Source organism: Puma concolor, chromosome E4, assembly GCF_028749965.1.
Source record: "Puma concolor isolate L17-30 chromosome E4, mPumCon1.1.hap2, whole genome shotgun sequence".
In the NCBI taxonomy this organism is placed as follows: Eukaryota; Metazoa; Chordata; class Mammalia; order Carnivora; family Felidae; genus Puma; species Puma concolor.
In genome coordinates, this window is record NC_141683.1 from 42,789,871 (window position 1) to 42,806,190 (window position 16,320).

The 16,320-nt window shown below is 36.3% G+C and overlaps 1 protein-coding gene and 1 pseudogene across 3 annotated transcripts in view; both read left to right on the forward strand.

The window, feature by feature from the left end:
* Positions 1-16,320, forward strand: part of XPR1 (xenotropic and polytropic retrovirus receptor 1) — a 219,836-nt gene that overhangs the window by 93,631 nt on the left and 109,885 nt on the right. The window lies entirely within an intron of this gene.
* LOC112857757 (cullin-4A-like) lies at positions 3,087-10,354 on the forward strand (annotated as a pseudogene).

The following is a 16,320-nucleotide window of genomic DNA, read 5'->3' on the forward strand; positions in this document are numbered from 1 at the left end:
GGTTTGTGAGTTCGAGTGCCACATCAGGCTCTGTGCTGACAGCTCAGAGCCTGCAGCCTGCTTCAGATTCTGTGTCACCCTCTCTCTCTACCCCTCCCCTGCTCACACTCTGTGTTTCTCTCTCAAAAATAAATAAACATTAAAAAAAATTTTTAAAAATTTGTTGCCTTGTATATAACATGCCCATCTTTCGAACTGACTTAAAATTACATTTATTTTATGTAGCATGATTGAAATCAGCTTCATGATTTTTATAGTTCACTTAAATTGAAATCTAATTGTATTATTTTTATGACAAGTGACCTTTTGTTCTTAATTATGAATAATCAGTACATGCTTATTTAATATTTGCAACAACTCTGTCTTCACTTACAACCTATTTAGTAGATAGATCTGATCAAGGAATCTAAATATTATATAATTACATTGCCTGAATCCAAAACTTAGAAATTGGTATACTTTTTTTTTTTTTTTTTAAGAATACTAGTAATTGTAACATTTTTGCCTCAGTGGATTATTGTAGCTGCCTATGAACAACTTTTATCTTCACTGCCTATCAGGGTAAGCACTGGTTTTCAGAAAATGTTAAAAATTATCCCATAAAAAGAAAGTAAGAGCTATTGTTGAAAGCTCTTATCCATTCATTTGGTAGTGGATTGTTTCTTTTTACTTTTTAGCCCATACAGATCAACCCATTATTTAATAATGAAGTTTGTCTTCATTGTTAGAATTTTAGGGTTCTTAAGTATAGGGATTATTTATTGTTTCTTTAGCACTTACTGTCATTCAGTAGATAATGAATAAGTTATCTTAAATTTGGATAGTGAAGTTTTTTTTAATAAGTTAATAGGGAAGGCTTTATTGCTAATTAAATATGAGACATTACAGAAATATTATTCTGACTTTGAAATCTGCAGGTCAGAAACAATGAGATAATGTGTGTATGGAGTAAACACATGTACACGGAAAAATAGAGATTTTATAGCCATTAAGAGATAAGACTGGCCAATCCCACGGTTGCTGTGGCTTTCTACTTCCCAAGGAGTACATCTCTGTTAAGATTTCTGTGGATGGGTCCCTGGCTTTTTGACCAAAACCCTGTGTCCATGCAGCAAACTCTCCCTTATGTAAAGTGATTAGAGTGTCTGTTCTTTGAAATCAAAAGCACAACAGAAACAGGTTTCCGCTTAAACATTTGCAAAGAAAAACATCCTTATATGAATTTTAATGAGGTTTGGTATAAATTATATCTTTGATAACCTAGTATGATACAGCACAAATTTAGAGTCAGTCATATATCACCTTGAATCGGAGAGTTACTGTTTACCTACTATGTGATCCTAAACAAATCACTGCTAAGTTTTAGTTCCCTTGTTTGTGAAGCATTTACATGAGATCCAGCCAGTAGTGTACTGGAACTGGCTTGCACCCCTTCATAAGAGCCAGTTGTTAAAACTTTAGAGATCTTATGAGCTGATTGTTAAACACAGCCATCATTAAAAATTAAATGATACAAACTAAATTATGTTAAAAGCAAAAATAATGCTGAACCGGTCACGTCCTAATTATTTGGCTACATCGTACAATATGTCTATTATGTCTGTATGGTGAAATACCATATAATGATGTGCTGTTGCATACCTCTTCCCAACTCTGTGTTCAGTGCATTTACATTGGTACCTTGAAATCTGCATGATAGTATTTATACCACAGAAATTGGTATTATTTTATTTTTTTGATTTATTTATGAAAAATACTGATTTATTGTTTTGATGGTTGTCTAGATTTAACAAAGTGATAGAAAAATACCAATAAAGCAGATTAAACTTAAAAGTTTGTTGGGTCTGTTGCTTGTTATTGTTAGTAACTCAGAAGTTGATGAAATATTGTAAACTACAGGCATACCTCGTTTTATTGCACTTCATTTTATTGAGCTTCACAGATACTGTGTTTTTTTACAAATTGAAGCTTTGTGGTGACCCTGAATCCAGTAATTTTTTTTTTTTAATTTTTTTTTTCAACGTTTATTTATTTTTTGGGACAGAGAGAGACAGAGCATGAACGGGGGAGGGGCAGAGAGAGAGGGAGACACAGAATCAGAAACAGGCTCCAGGCTCTGAGCCATCAGCCCAGAGCCTGACGCGGGGCTCGAACTCACAGACCGTGAGATTGTGACCTGGCTGAAGTCAGACGCTTAACCGACTGCGCCACCCAGGCGCCCCTGAATCCAGTAATTTTATTGGCACTATTTTTTTCCAATAGCATTTGCTCACTTCATGTCTCTGTGTCACATCTTGATAATTTTTGTGATATTTTGAACTTTTTCATTATTATGTTTGAATTACTGCAATTTCATGATAAAACTTTAATGGATGAAGAGTTACTTCTCATGGATGAGCAAAGACAGTGGTTTCTTGAGATGGAATCTACTCCTGGTGAAGATGCTGTGAATTTTGTTGAAATGACAAAAAAAAGGGGGGGGTTTAGAATATTACATAAGCATAGTTGATAAAAAACAGTGGCAAGGTTTGGGAAGATTGACTCCAATTTTGAAAGTCCTCCTGTGGGTAAAATGCATCATATGCTACAGAAGAATCATTTGTTAAAGGAAGGGTCAATTAATGCAGCAAATTTCATTGTTGTCTTCTTATTTTAAGGATTGTCTGAGCCTGGGTGGCTCAGTCGGTTAAGCATTGGACTTTGCCTCAGGTCATGATCTCAGGGTTGGTGGGTTTGAGCCCTGTGTCAGGTTCTGTGCTGACAACTCAGAGCCTGGAGCCTGCTTCTGATTCTGTGTCTCCCTCTCTCTCTCTGTCCCTCCCCCACTCACGCTCTGTCTCTCAAAAATAAACATTAAAAAAAAAATAATTGTCTGAGCTGGCTGGGAGGTGGTGGTTGGGCAGCCAGCAGGGTGTGGTGGAAGCCACTGCTTCCTGGCTGCATTCCTGGCCAATGATACCCCCAGAGAGGGCAACCTCTTGGCACTCATTGGGCACACCAACAGCCTCACCAAGCCTGCATTCCTCGCCATGGCCATCACCTCCAACCTAGGGGTGGTGGCCCCTCCAAGAAACTAGTGATCAAAAATTTCTGAGACAGACCTAAATTGCCTGATAGCTGCGCTCAGAATACCTGGCAGAAGCATCATGAGGTAGTGAAAACCATACAGCGTGATACCTCCATCAGATGCAACCTGGAAGAGCTCTACCAGGATGTTGAAAATACCTGTTCTCAGAAAGTTTCTTCAACACTCTACAAACAGCTGCGCCAGGTCTGTGAAGATCATGTCCAAGCACAGATCCTTCAGTTTAGAGAAGCCTAGATAGTGTTTTATTTTTAAAGAAGATTAACGTGTGCTGGCAAGATCATTGCAGACAAATGATCATTATCAGAAGTATTTTCCTGTTTTTGGATTGCATTTTTGTATTTCTGAGTTCCCCACTTCCTTCTGTCTGGAATATGGGGTTGGAACTTTTTAGAAAGCAGATCATTAGTGATAAAAATGCATCTGAGTAAAAGTATTGATGGAAATTTGCTATTAATTTAATGAGAAAGGAACATTGAAGCAGTGGATTGAAATTTACTGAGAACTCAGCTGAGTATGCTCTCTGACCTTCAGGTATATTAAGATCCATTTGAAATTTTTGGCTTGGCAGAAACTAACTGTTTATATGATGCAGAAAGCCACAGATTAATGCAAGAAAGAGAGGTTCCAGAATATCTTAACCATGTCACTAAGTGTTTAGAGGAAGAAGGAGACCAAGTAATCATGTATTTAGACCACAGCGCACAGAAACCACTGATTGCTTATGTGGAGAAACTGCTATTAGGAGTACATTTAACAGCAATTCTACAGAAAGGGCTTGACCACCTGCTTGATGAGAACAGAGTGCCTGACCTCATTCAGATGTACCAGCTGTTCAGCCACATGAAGGGCAGGCAGCAAATCCTGCCGCCGCACTGGAGCAAGTACATCCAGACTTTTGGGACAACAGTTGTCATCAGTCCCGAAAAAGACATAGACCTAGACATAGACAGGAACTGATGGATTTTAAGGATCTGATGGGCAATGTGATAGAAGTGTGTTTTCAGAGAAATGAGAAGTTCTTCAACTTGATGAAGGACTCCTTTGAAACATTTATCAATAAGAGGCCAAATAAGCCTGCAGAATTGATAGCAAAGCTTGTTGGTTCAAAATTAAGAGTGAGTGTTAAAGAAGCAATAGATGAAGAGCTGGAGAGGATTCTTAACAAGGTCATGATAATATTCAGGTTCATTCAAATGCGTTGAAGCATTTTATGAAAAAGATTCAGCAAAAAAGACTCCTTGTGGGGAAGAGTGCCTCAGTAGATGCTGAAAAATCTATGTTGTCAAAACTAAAGCATGAGCGTGATGCTGCTTTCACCAGCAAGCTAGAAGGCATATTCAAGGACATGGAGGTCTCCAAGGACCTCATGGTTCATTTCAAGCAGTATGTGCACAATAAAAATGACCCATGCTCTATAGGTCTAACAGTGAATGTACTTGTGATAGGATCCTGGGCAATACACTCATCTATGGAAGTGCATTTAACTCCAGAAATGGTTAAACTTCAGGAAATATTTAAGACATTTTATCTCGGAAAGCACAATGGTTGAAAACTTCAGTGACAAACTAAATTGGGGCACTTTTTTTTAAAGTTTATTTATTTATTTTGAGAGAGAAAACATGAGGAGGAGCAGAAAGAGAATCCCGAGCAGGCTCCCCATTGTCAGCACAGAACCCAATGTGGGGCTTGATCTCACAACCTGAGTCAAAACCAAGAGTCGGACACATAACCAGCTGAGCCACCTAGACACCCCAGGTCATGCTGTTTTAAAAGCAGAGTTTAAGGAAGAAAAGGAGGGGCGCCTGGGTGGCGCAGTCGGTTGAGCGTCCGACTTCAGCCAGGTCACGATCTCGCGGTCCGTGAGTTCGAGCCCCATGTCGGGCTCTGGGCTGATGGCTCAGAGCCTGGAGCCTGTTTCCGATTCCGTGTCTCCCTCTCTCTCTGCCCCTCGCCCGTTCATGCTCTGTCTCTCTCTGTCCCAAAAATAAATAAACGTTGAAAAAAAAAAATTTTTTTTTTTAAATAAAAAAAAAAAAAAAAAGGAAGAAAAGGAGTTCCATGTGTCCCTCTTCCATATGCTGGTGGTTCTCATGTTCCATGAAGGGGATCCATTCACCCTTGAAGAAATAAAAAAAAGTCCACAGGGTTAGAAGACAGTGAACTGAGAAGAGCTTTAGAGTCCTTGGCCTGTGGCAAAGCACAAGTTCTGGTTAAAAGTCCCAAAAGGAAGGAGGTGAAAGATGGGGACGCATTCATGTTCACTGGGGAGTTCAGGGTTTTTCTAATAAAGATCAACCAGATCCAGATGAAGGAGACCATTGAAGGGCAAGTCAGCACCACTTGAGAGAGTGTTTCAGGACAGACAGTATCAGGGTGATGCTGCTATTGTCAGAATAATGAAGATGAGAAAGACTTTTTTAAAACATTTTTTTAATGTTTATTTATATTTGAGAGACAGAGAGAGAGAGACAGAGCACAAGTGCGGGGGTGGGGGGTGGGCAGAGAGAGAAGGAGACACAGAATCCAAAGCAGGCTCCAGGCTCTGAGCTGTCCACACAGAGCCTGACACGGAGCTTGAACCCACGAACTGCAAGATCATGACTTGAGCTGAAGTCAGATGCTCAACTGACTGAGCCAACCAGGCACCTCAAGAAAGACTCTTAGTCCTAATCTTCTGGGTTCTGAATTGTATAATCAGCTGAAATTTCCAGTAAAGCCTGGAGATAGGAAAAAGAATTGAATCTCTTACAGAGGCTGTATGGAGAGAGACAAAGACAATTCTAATCAGGACCACTACATGGCCTGATGTGTTGGCCAGCTGTTTTCTCTCAGTGAGACACTAGAATATAATTTCAGAGCAGTGAAACACTTCTGTGCTTTTTCCAGGACTTCTGATATTGAACGAGCATGGAGACTTTTGGATTAGAAAGAAGAGATGATTCTTGGATCACTCTTCACAAAGCTTAAGGGTTTGCAAATGGCACATGTGCCTTTCCCTCCAGTTCTTCCTCTTACTCTTTTTGGCGTTTAAATAGTTTCTGTTGCTCTGTGCAGAATGAATTTGAGATTGGACAAGAAAATATTGGTTAAAAGAGGTTCCTTTGTAAGGTGTCGCTCTTATGGCAGAACACTGAAGGTTTGGTTTTGCATGTGTGTGTGATTATGAATGTATAGTTAAAAGACCCTCCATGGGCTGCAGAGATGACTGGATAATTAAAGTCTTGATATTGTGAAGCAGAGGTTATTTTGTCAAAAGATGAAGAGAATTTTGTTGGCATCTGATTTCACATTGTGTGTGTATGGGTGAGGTTGAACACAGGATAATGATGATGTCTTGATTTCAGCTCAGGTCATGATCTCGTGGTTTATGGTATTGAGCCCCATGGTGGGCTCTGCACGGACAGCAGGGAGCCTACTTGGGATTCTCTCTCTCCCTCTCTGCCCCTGCCCCTCCCCCTGATCATGTGTGCGTGCTCTCTCTCTCTCTCTCTCTCTCTCAAAATAAATAAGCATTTAAAAAAAAAACTTTAAATCTCCTATAAAACTTTTTACAATGGTTATAGAACAGTTAACAATAACCATCCCTGTTCATGGCTGTTAAAACAAACTAAACTTTATTAGAGCAACAGTACAAATGCTGCAGTTAAAAAATTCAAATAGCAGTTACCCCAGTGCAAAAAACAGGGGCTGCTAGATGCAATCTTAGAAGACTGAACACAGACACACTCTTCCCAAACCCCTTAACAGAAAATTCGCAAACAGCTCAGAGAAAGTCAAACAGAGATGCTCATGGGTTCACCGCAGCAAGTACAACACAACCCAGGGCTCTCTCAGTAGACATGAGAAATCTCACCATGAAACCTCACTCGAAACAGTCAGTCATAAGAGTTTAAAGCATATGGAAGATAAAGGAAATAAAGGGATGTCAGTATTTAGTTTTCATAAGTGATTAGCCAGGTTTTGACACTATTTCTTCTTAATGCTTGCCAACGAAGGGCTCTTGTTTCCAACCTAAGTGTCCATCAACTAAGAGAACCTGCCTTCAGGATTTTGTTGGCACCTGATTTCATGTTGTGTGTGTATAGGTGAGGCTGAGCACAGATGATGAAGTTAGTACTTTAACTGTAACAAAGAGACTTTTCTAGAAACATTTAAAAGTGCTTTATATTTTACATAAAAGCATGTTGCATTTTTGATTAAAAGCTACCAAACGAATTTTGATCCAGGTATCCATGTTTAAAGTAGTCTTTTCTGGGATGTACCACCTATGTAATTTGATTTTGTGCTAAATTATTAAAAGTTTCTCCCTTTTTTGATTTTACCTTCCCCAGCTCCCAAATTTATTACCAGCCTCTGCCTATGGGTCCTGTCCCCATGCTTTAATAAAATCACCTTTTTTGCACCAGAAAAAAAAAAAAGTTTCTCCCTTTTTGAAACATGTGTGTTTAAAATATGACATCTTACGGGTTTCAGTATGGAAATCCTCACCCTTTAAGTATTGTCATCATTTCTATATGTGTAAATTTTCATTTGCAAGTTCTGTAATATGTGGTCTATAAAAGACTAAATAGATTTCTACCTCTTAAATTTTACATTTATTGTCTCTAGAAAATCTCTCTAGAGAGTGTTAATATTGTAATTGAATATATAAACTTACTCTGAATAAAATTAGTTTAATTGGCCTAAAAAAAAATTTGCCTGAGCATCCCAACCTTCAGCAACTACCATCCTGATCAGTCAGCAACTGTCAACACTGAGGCAAGATCCTCTATCGGCAAAAAGATACCATTTGCTGAAAGCTCAACTTATGTTTAACATTTTTTAGCATATATTTTTTAATTAATTAATTTATCTTTGAGAGAGAGAGCGCACAAGTGGGGGAAGGGCAGAGAGAGAGAGAGAGAGAGAGTCACAGAATCCGAAGCAGGCTCCAGGCTCTAGGCTCTGAGCTGAGCCAAAGTTGGATGCTTAACTGACTAAGCCACCCAGGTTCCCCAGCATATAAAGTACTTTAAAAAATGTTTATTTATTTTAAGAGAGACAGAAGGAGCGTGAGCAGGGGCGGGGTGGGGAGAGAGAGAAGGAGAATGAAAATCTCAAGCAGGCTCCATGCTCAGCTCAGAGCCCAACGCATGGCTCGATCTCAACAACCATGAGATCATGACCTGAGCCAAAATCGAGAGTCAGACGCTTAACTAATTGAGCCACCTAGGTGCCCCATAAAGTATTTTTTAACTAAGATGTATGTATATTGGGTTTTTAAAAGACATTATGCTATTGCACATTTAGTGGACTACAGTGTAGTATAAACATAACTTTTTAAATTTTTTAATGTTTATTTTAGAGAAAGCGCACTTGCGAGAGTGGGGGAGGGGCAGAGAGGGAGACACAGAATCCAAAGCAGGCTCTAGGCTCTGTGCAGACATCTGAACTTGAACTCATGAGCAGAAAGATCATGACCTGAGCCGAAGTCAGACACTTATTTGACTGAGCCACCCAGGCACCCCTAAACATAACTTTTATATGCACTGGGAAAGCAAAACATTCATTTGACTCACTTTTTTGCAGTATTTGTTTTATTGCAGTGGTCTGGATCCAAACCATCAATATCTCCAAGGTATGCGTGTATTATCTAATTCAGCAAAGAAGTTGCTGATATCACTGATGAACGAATGAGGTTATGACATACATCATTGTTGTTTCACTTTCCTTTTAATTCTTTAAATGAAAATATCAAATAACATTTAGATTGGAATTACACTCCATCAGTTGCAACCCTCAGTTGGCTTCTCATGAGTTTGGCGAAATCAGAAGAGCATTCTGTGAGAGTAAGCTGGCTTTATGAAATTTACAATAAAGACTATTGTATATATTATTATAATTTTTAAATTATTTCCTATAGCCTTCAATATTTATAATAAACACACATTTCATGCACACACACACACACACACACACACACACACACACCCAAGGGCTGATTGTTAAACATTCAGCAGAACACCTCTGTGTCTTGCACAGAACGGCATTCATTAAGTACTCCTTTCTCCTCTCCTTTTCTCCCCTTTGGCCTTTTTAAAGAAAATAAAAATATCTACCCTACTTAATGTAATCAGGGTTGGTGAAAGAAAAAACTCTTAACACTGGCTTTAACTTCAAGGCTGTTATATTCTTTAGTATTGTCACTTTCATCCCTATATTAAAAACAGATCTTAGTTAAAAAGGACAAATGAAGATTTGAGGGAATAGTATATTCTTTTGAATTCCATTGCTGGGAGCTCTCATGTCTAAAAATACCAATACTCAATTCTGTTTCAAAGAGGGACATTATAGGCATAACAAATATAATGTTTATTAAATATTGGAAAGCTCCTGTGAATCATAATACTTGTCAAAATTTTCTTGAAAATGTTTTTCCAAGAAATAGGAGTAATTTAAATTTTTCCTTTTATTTTGAAACTTTTTGTTCTTTTTCCCCTTTGTCTCCAATCCAGTTTAATAAGGAAATGATCTTATTTTTAAAAAACAACAACACATTTTGACACTGGTTACAGTCACAAGCTGATTTTCTTTCATTCCAAAGATATATTATGGATTCTTTAACAGCATTATATTTTCTGTCATTTTGATTTTTCTTCTCATTTTTGATCTAGAATAAAACATTTTTTAAAGCTCCTGTTTGACAGGGTTTTTTTTCTTATGCATTCAGAGTATACTCACTTCCCCTACCTTCATCTATATTAAATAAAAGAAAAGCCAGCTGTATTTCTGTGGTGCATAGCTGATTGCTTTCCAGCTCCCAAAGGAGAGGAACTAATTGCTAAACATAGAGAAAATGAAACAGTGAGATACCTTTCTATGTGGATTTAATAGTTACTAATCAGGGAAAAGTAAGCCTTTACACGTTCTAATCCTATTACTTCCAGAAGAATAACATAGAGTAATAGTGTTTCCTTCTCACGTATGTTTGCAAATATATACAGGAAGGATTGAATTATGTTGGCATCTTTGTAGAAAACCAAGTGACCATACATATGCCGACCTCTTTCTGTGCTCTGTGTTACACTCCACAGGGTTTATCCTTACGCTGGTTTTCATTACTATTGCTTCATAGTAAGTCTTGAAATTGGACAGTGTAAATCTTCAGTTTTTTTCTTCATTTTCAAAATTGTTTGGCTATTCTAGGTTTATTGCATTTGCAAATAAATTTTAAAATCCTGTCAAATTTTGTAAAAACAAACAAAACCCCAAAAAGACCCTGCTGGGATTTTGATTGGGACTGCATTAAATCCACAGATCATTTTGGTGAGAATTGACACATTAACAATGTTGAACATTGTAGTTCATGAACATGTAGTATTTCTCCACTTATTTAAGTCTTGTTTACTTTGTCTTTTTTAACATTTTTAGTTTTCCAAATAGTTTCTGTTTTCCACACTTTTATGTATAGATCTTGCACATATTTTGCTCAGTCTGTCCCTAAGCATTTCATACTTTCGATGCTATCATAGATGATACTATTCTAGAATAATTATTGCTAGAATGTTGAAATACAATTGAATTTTGTATATTGTCCTTATAATCCAAAACCTCGTTAACTTATTAGTAATAGCACTGCTTTTGTAGATTTCTGAGGATATAGTACATACACATTATGTTGTCTGTGATTAAAAACTATTATTTTTTTTATTTCTGATCCGTATGCCTGTATTTTTTATAATTGTTAACCTACAAGTTACAGGCATACCTTATTCATTTATGTATTTTTTGTCTGATCATTAGTAATTTCCTTAATTTGAGATCGTTATGACCAAATTTTCATGCTGTTAGTAAATAGAGGAACTCTTTGGTATAGCTTTTCTAATAAGGCCTGTCATTCAAAAGATGCCTTTCATATTAGTACCTAATAAATAATACTTGGAATGGAATGTATTAGAAAATGTAAGTTTCTAATTTTTACAGAAAACTGAAGCTATTTCTTTGAAGCTTCTTTTAATCCATATCTTTTATCTGCCACTGTTTAAAAATTTAAGACATATTTTATATTAGTAGATTTACTTTGTAAGGAAAGCAAGATTTACTTATAAAACAGCCAAACCTGCTGATAGCGTTTTGAAATTTTGTGTATTCTTCCATAATATTATAGTTATTGTATTGATGTACAATAACATTGTACAACAATGTATTGATGCTTTATACATTTCCTAGAAAATTAAATATAGGTTACTTTCAGAGGTAGAATAATTTAAATGAACCAATAGTTCAATTTGCAGTGGCAGACCCTCTTTCCTGTAAAATAGAAAAAGCAGATGGCAGTAATCACTGAAATAAATTTCATCAGCATGTCTATAATTTTAAATGTATAAGGGTTGTTGAGCTCATCTTTCATATAGACTGTTGAAATTTGTTTCCATCATGGAGGAAGGAGAAAGGAAGAGTTAATGTCTAAGGGGAATAAATGTGTCGCCCATAAGTCTGGGGATATGAGCTGGGATCCTTATAAATATAGAAACCAATGTAATGATAGTATCGTCTGTGACACTTAGTAATGGAAAAAGAGGAAGGAGATAGTATGAGTATGAGAGAAAATAAGATTGAACCTTCAAGTGAAAGTTGAATGTTTATTGTATTAATTCATACTTACTTGCAGACTTGAATGCTAACCTTGGCTGGCAGAAGATGCAGTGGATGGAAAAGGAACTTTGGTTATAAATAAGATCAGAAGAAACGTGACAAAATAAAGGATAGTAGTTGGGTTAGATGACTGAATTTTTTAAAGGATTATTTAGTCTCACTCTCTCATGTAAATTATATGTCTGAATTTGGTGGTTCATTTGGCATGGTTTCATTGTAGATGTTAAAATTATTTGGATAGGAAGTTTGCCATAAAGCATTAGATAATATTGGCATCTCCCTATTTTTACCTTTATCTTTTCTGAGAGCTTACCCTTGAACACACGTGTGCTCGCTCTCTCTCAAAATAAATAAATAAACATTAAAAAAATAGGAAAGAAAAAAAGCCCAGGATAATTATGTAGAAAGGACACTGTGTTAGTAGTGGAATCTGAATTTGAATCATAACTCAGCCACTTGGTTGACTTTCGGCAAATCACTTTGAGCCTAACTTTGCTCTGTACAAAATGGTAATGGCATTCTGGCAGTTCAGGACTCTAGCATAATGTAGATACTCAACAAATCATAGTTACAACTCTTTTGGAAAAAAGAAAAAAAGAATAATTAGAAAGTACTTGTTAAGGTAATCATCTTTATAAAGTCAGTGCTGAAAATATTAGAATTGTCACTTCAGTGGCATTGCTAATGAATAATCCAAGAGGAACTAATTTTCCTCTTTTTTGGTAGTAATGTAATATTTTATCACTTAATTATATATCATCTTGTACTGTTATCAGTGTGATGTAGGTCTATAAAATCAACATACTGTATTTTGGCTGAGAGTAGGAAATGTCTTCCACTTTTAGTGTAGTCTTAGCACAGTGCTAAATGTACATTCCTATAAATGTTTGACACATGGGTGAATATGTATTTTAAGTTGCACTTTATTTCTTCAGCTTTCACAACTATTGTTCTTATAGTTCTCTTACAGTACTGTTTCCCACCACTAAAACCTGTATGTCCTCAAACATGTCTAACTTTCGTTAGAGCCTTTGCATTTTCTATTACACTTGTCCTCACGTTTTTGCCAGGCTAGCTCCTCCTTGTCATTCAGATTTCAACTCAAATGCCACCTCTTCACAGACATGTTCTCAAACCACTCATTCTAATGTCACCTTCCCTGCACTTGTTACAATATCATATTACCTGGTTTCATTTTCTTCATAGCCATTAAAACAATCTGAAAGTACCTTAGTTTATTTAATGTCTTGTTTATCCTTCCTATAGAATATGAGTTCCATAAGGAGAGTAGAGCCCTGGGTCCTACTGTGTCTTACTGTATAAATGACCTCTTGTGGAAAAGTTAGCATCATTTACTTTGATTAATAGTTTCTTTGCCTGTGTCCAATATGTTTGTTTTATTCCTGCTAATTGACATGTCTATGAGAGCTCATTTCTGTTCTCTCTAGTTTTGTGTATGTTTGAAATTTTCCACAGTATCATGTTTTATAAAGGATGAAACTGCTTTATATTGCAGAAAAGTACTTACTGATGTGGAACCAAAGTCTGCCTGTATTCTTCTCCTTTCTTATATTTTAAAATAACTTTGTAACAGTGGGCTCTTCTCCTTCAAAATTTTTCATGTCTCCTTTTTTAAAAAACAAACAAACATTTTTTGTTTTCTCTTCCTCTCTCTTCCCCATTACTCTCCCCATTACTCTCCTGCACCTAGTAATTTACTCCAAAAGCCCAGTGTACAGTATTGGAACCTGAATGGGATGAGGAAGGCACCTGCATGGGTGGGAGTGGGTCACTGCAGTCATGTTGGTTACACACAGAGGCTTGATCAAATAACTAAATATGTTGAAGGTAATAGGAGCCAGGCTTCTTTTAGGGGAGGAAATTACAGATATGGAGAAGGATGAAGCTAGAATAAACTGTATGGTGTTGGGCTGGCATTGGAGATATTACGATGAGCTCATAGTTTTCCACATACATAGGCTGATGTCATACATGGGTATGTATGCATACATGCATTAGTTTTGTGTACTAAGAGGGAATGGGAATCAAAACTCCAATAGCAATGAGCACACTGAGTATCCAGATGTTAGTTTCTAAATATAATTAGTTCGCATGATTTGAAACATGTAACACATGATTTGAAAACATGAGTTTGTTCCAATACAATTACTGTATTAGGGAACAGATAGACCCCAACATGAATTTTGTGTTTATTTATGTGTAGTTTCACCCTTAAGAAACACTAGGTAAACTCAGAATATTATACCCAACTAAACCAAGCTCTGTAGAAAGACACAAAAAACACACATGTGCACACCTCAAACATTTACCATTTACCTTATTTTACCACTTGTGTTATGTGCCATACCCATTCACATCTGGTATAAACTTTCCCTGATTTTATATGGCTAGCCCTCTTCACAATAATTCATAAACGCCTTTCAGACAACCATTTCTACAAGCAAACTTAAGATCTTTTTAAGGTACAGTGCCATGTTTACTGTGGTATATGTGTATTTCTTAGTTAACATATGTAAAACTATGTTACTGTTTTTATTAGTTTTTTTTTTCAAAAATGTTTATTTATTTCCTTAGCATGAGAGGGACAGAGAGAGAGGAAAGAGAAAATCCCAAGCAGGCTTCACGCGGTCAGTGCAGAGCCAGACTGGGGCTCAATCTCACGAACTGTGAGATCATGACCTGAGCCAAAATCAAGTGTTGGACGCTCAACTGACTGAGCCACCTAGCGCCCCTAAAAAGTATTTTTTTAAATAAAAGTATTCTGTATCCCAGAATTTAAGAATGAAATCAACAAATTCTAGGCAAAAGAGGGAATTCCAAAATTCTTACTCCAAATGAGCTTACTCTTAGGATTGGAAATTAAGATGTAAACATCTGGATAGTTAAATAACTACATCAGTTTAAATAAAGGGTTTGAATAACATGATACACAAAATCAAAAGAGTTGTGCTAAGGTAGTAAATGAACAACTGCTGAAATATTATTTATATTTATATTTAATTATATTATCTGTATTGCTAAGCTTTTTATTTATTTACTTAGAGAGCAAGTGGGGGGAAGGGCAGAGAGAGAGAGAGGGAGAGAGAGAGAATCCCAAGCAGGCTCTGCACTGCTAGCGTGGAGCCTGACACAGGCCTGGATTTCATGAACCGTGAGATCATGACCTGAGCTGAAATCCAGAGTCAAGACGATTAACCACCTGAGCCACCCAGGTGCCCCTATTTTGCTGAATTTTAATAGCCAGTTCTGAACTTACCAAATTATATGTTTCATTTTAATGTTTTAAAACTAATGCACTAACCAAAAATATTGCATCAGGGCATGATTTAATAGTTGCCTAAATTATACCTTTTGCAGAATCTTAATAAAGAAATATTATGTTTATAGAAACTTAAAGAATGTATCTTCTCCAGTACATGTTTTTAGTGTATCACGAAAAATTGTTCTTGTATTTCCCCATTAAAATAAAAGAATGTATCTTCTCCAGTACATGTTTTTAGTGTATCACCAAAAATTGTTCTTGTATTTCCCCATTAAAATAAAATATGGCAATTTCATAAGCTGAGACATATTAGAAAATCTGTTTTTTATTCAAGCAAATAGCCAACATTGTATAATTTCTTCTTTTTATTTCTTCAAGCCATCAGTAATGTTTTTTACGTGTTTTCCAGTAGTATATGATGAAAAGTAATTGTGTTTTTGTTTCCATACATTTTCTGTGCATCATTCTAGCATTTTTCTTTCCATGGCAGAAGGAATCCATTTCCTCAGTGGTATGTGGCTCTTTGTAGCTATGAAGAAGTTACAAAAGCAGTTTCTAAACATTTTTCATTATGCTTTCTAAAATTTTATCAAATACTTGGAATATCTTTGGACTTTAAGTCATTGCTGACAAATTCATAAAGGTTTATCTCCATGTTTAGATACTTAGTTGTTAAATGCCCTGTTAATCTTGATAGCTTCATACTGTCATTAGCTAGAAAGTACACTGTCATTAGCTAGAAAGTACACATCACAATAAATACGTAAGGCAGATTTTGTTGTTGATGATAATGGATGTATTTCAGATAGCCTTATTACTATTTTTTGAATTTCATTAGTCAAATTTGTCAGATCTGGATTAGATCATTTCTAATTTTGCTTCAAAGTGTGACTGATTGTGACCTTATATTAGGAATGTAAATGCTTGCTCCACTTTTTTCAGGTTGTTTGCTTGTGATTATGTTGTTAAGATATTCTGTTGATGGCTTTGCATTTTTTTTTTTTTGCAGTAATGTTTTTTGATATATCAATTAGGTTTTTCAGTAGAAAATATATATAGATTGTGTAAAAATGCAAAATATACAAAAGTGTATAGTGAAAGTCTTCCTTCCATCTGTTTTCCCTCGCTATGTGGCTGGGTGTCCCTAAGGCATTACTGCACAAGTTTCTTAGAATTTTTTTCATTTGTTTTACACAATATTTTGCAACTTATTTTATTTTTTTATTAAAATTTTTTTTTTTACATTTATTTTTGAGAGAAAGAATGTGAGCAGGGGAGGGACAGAGAGATTGGGGGACACATAATCTGAAGCAGG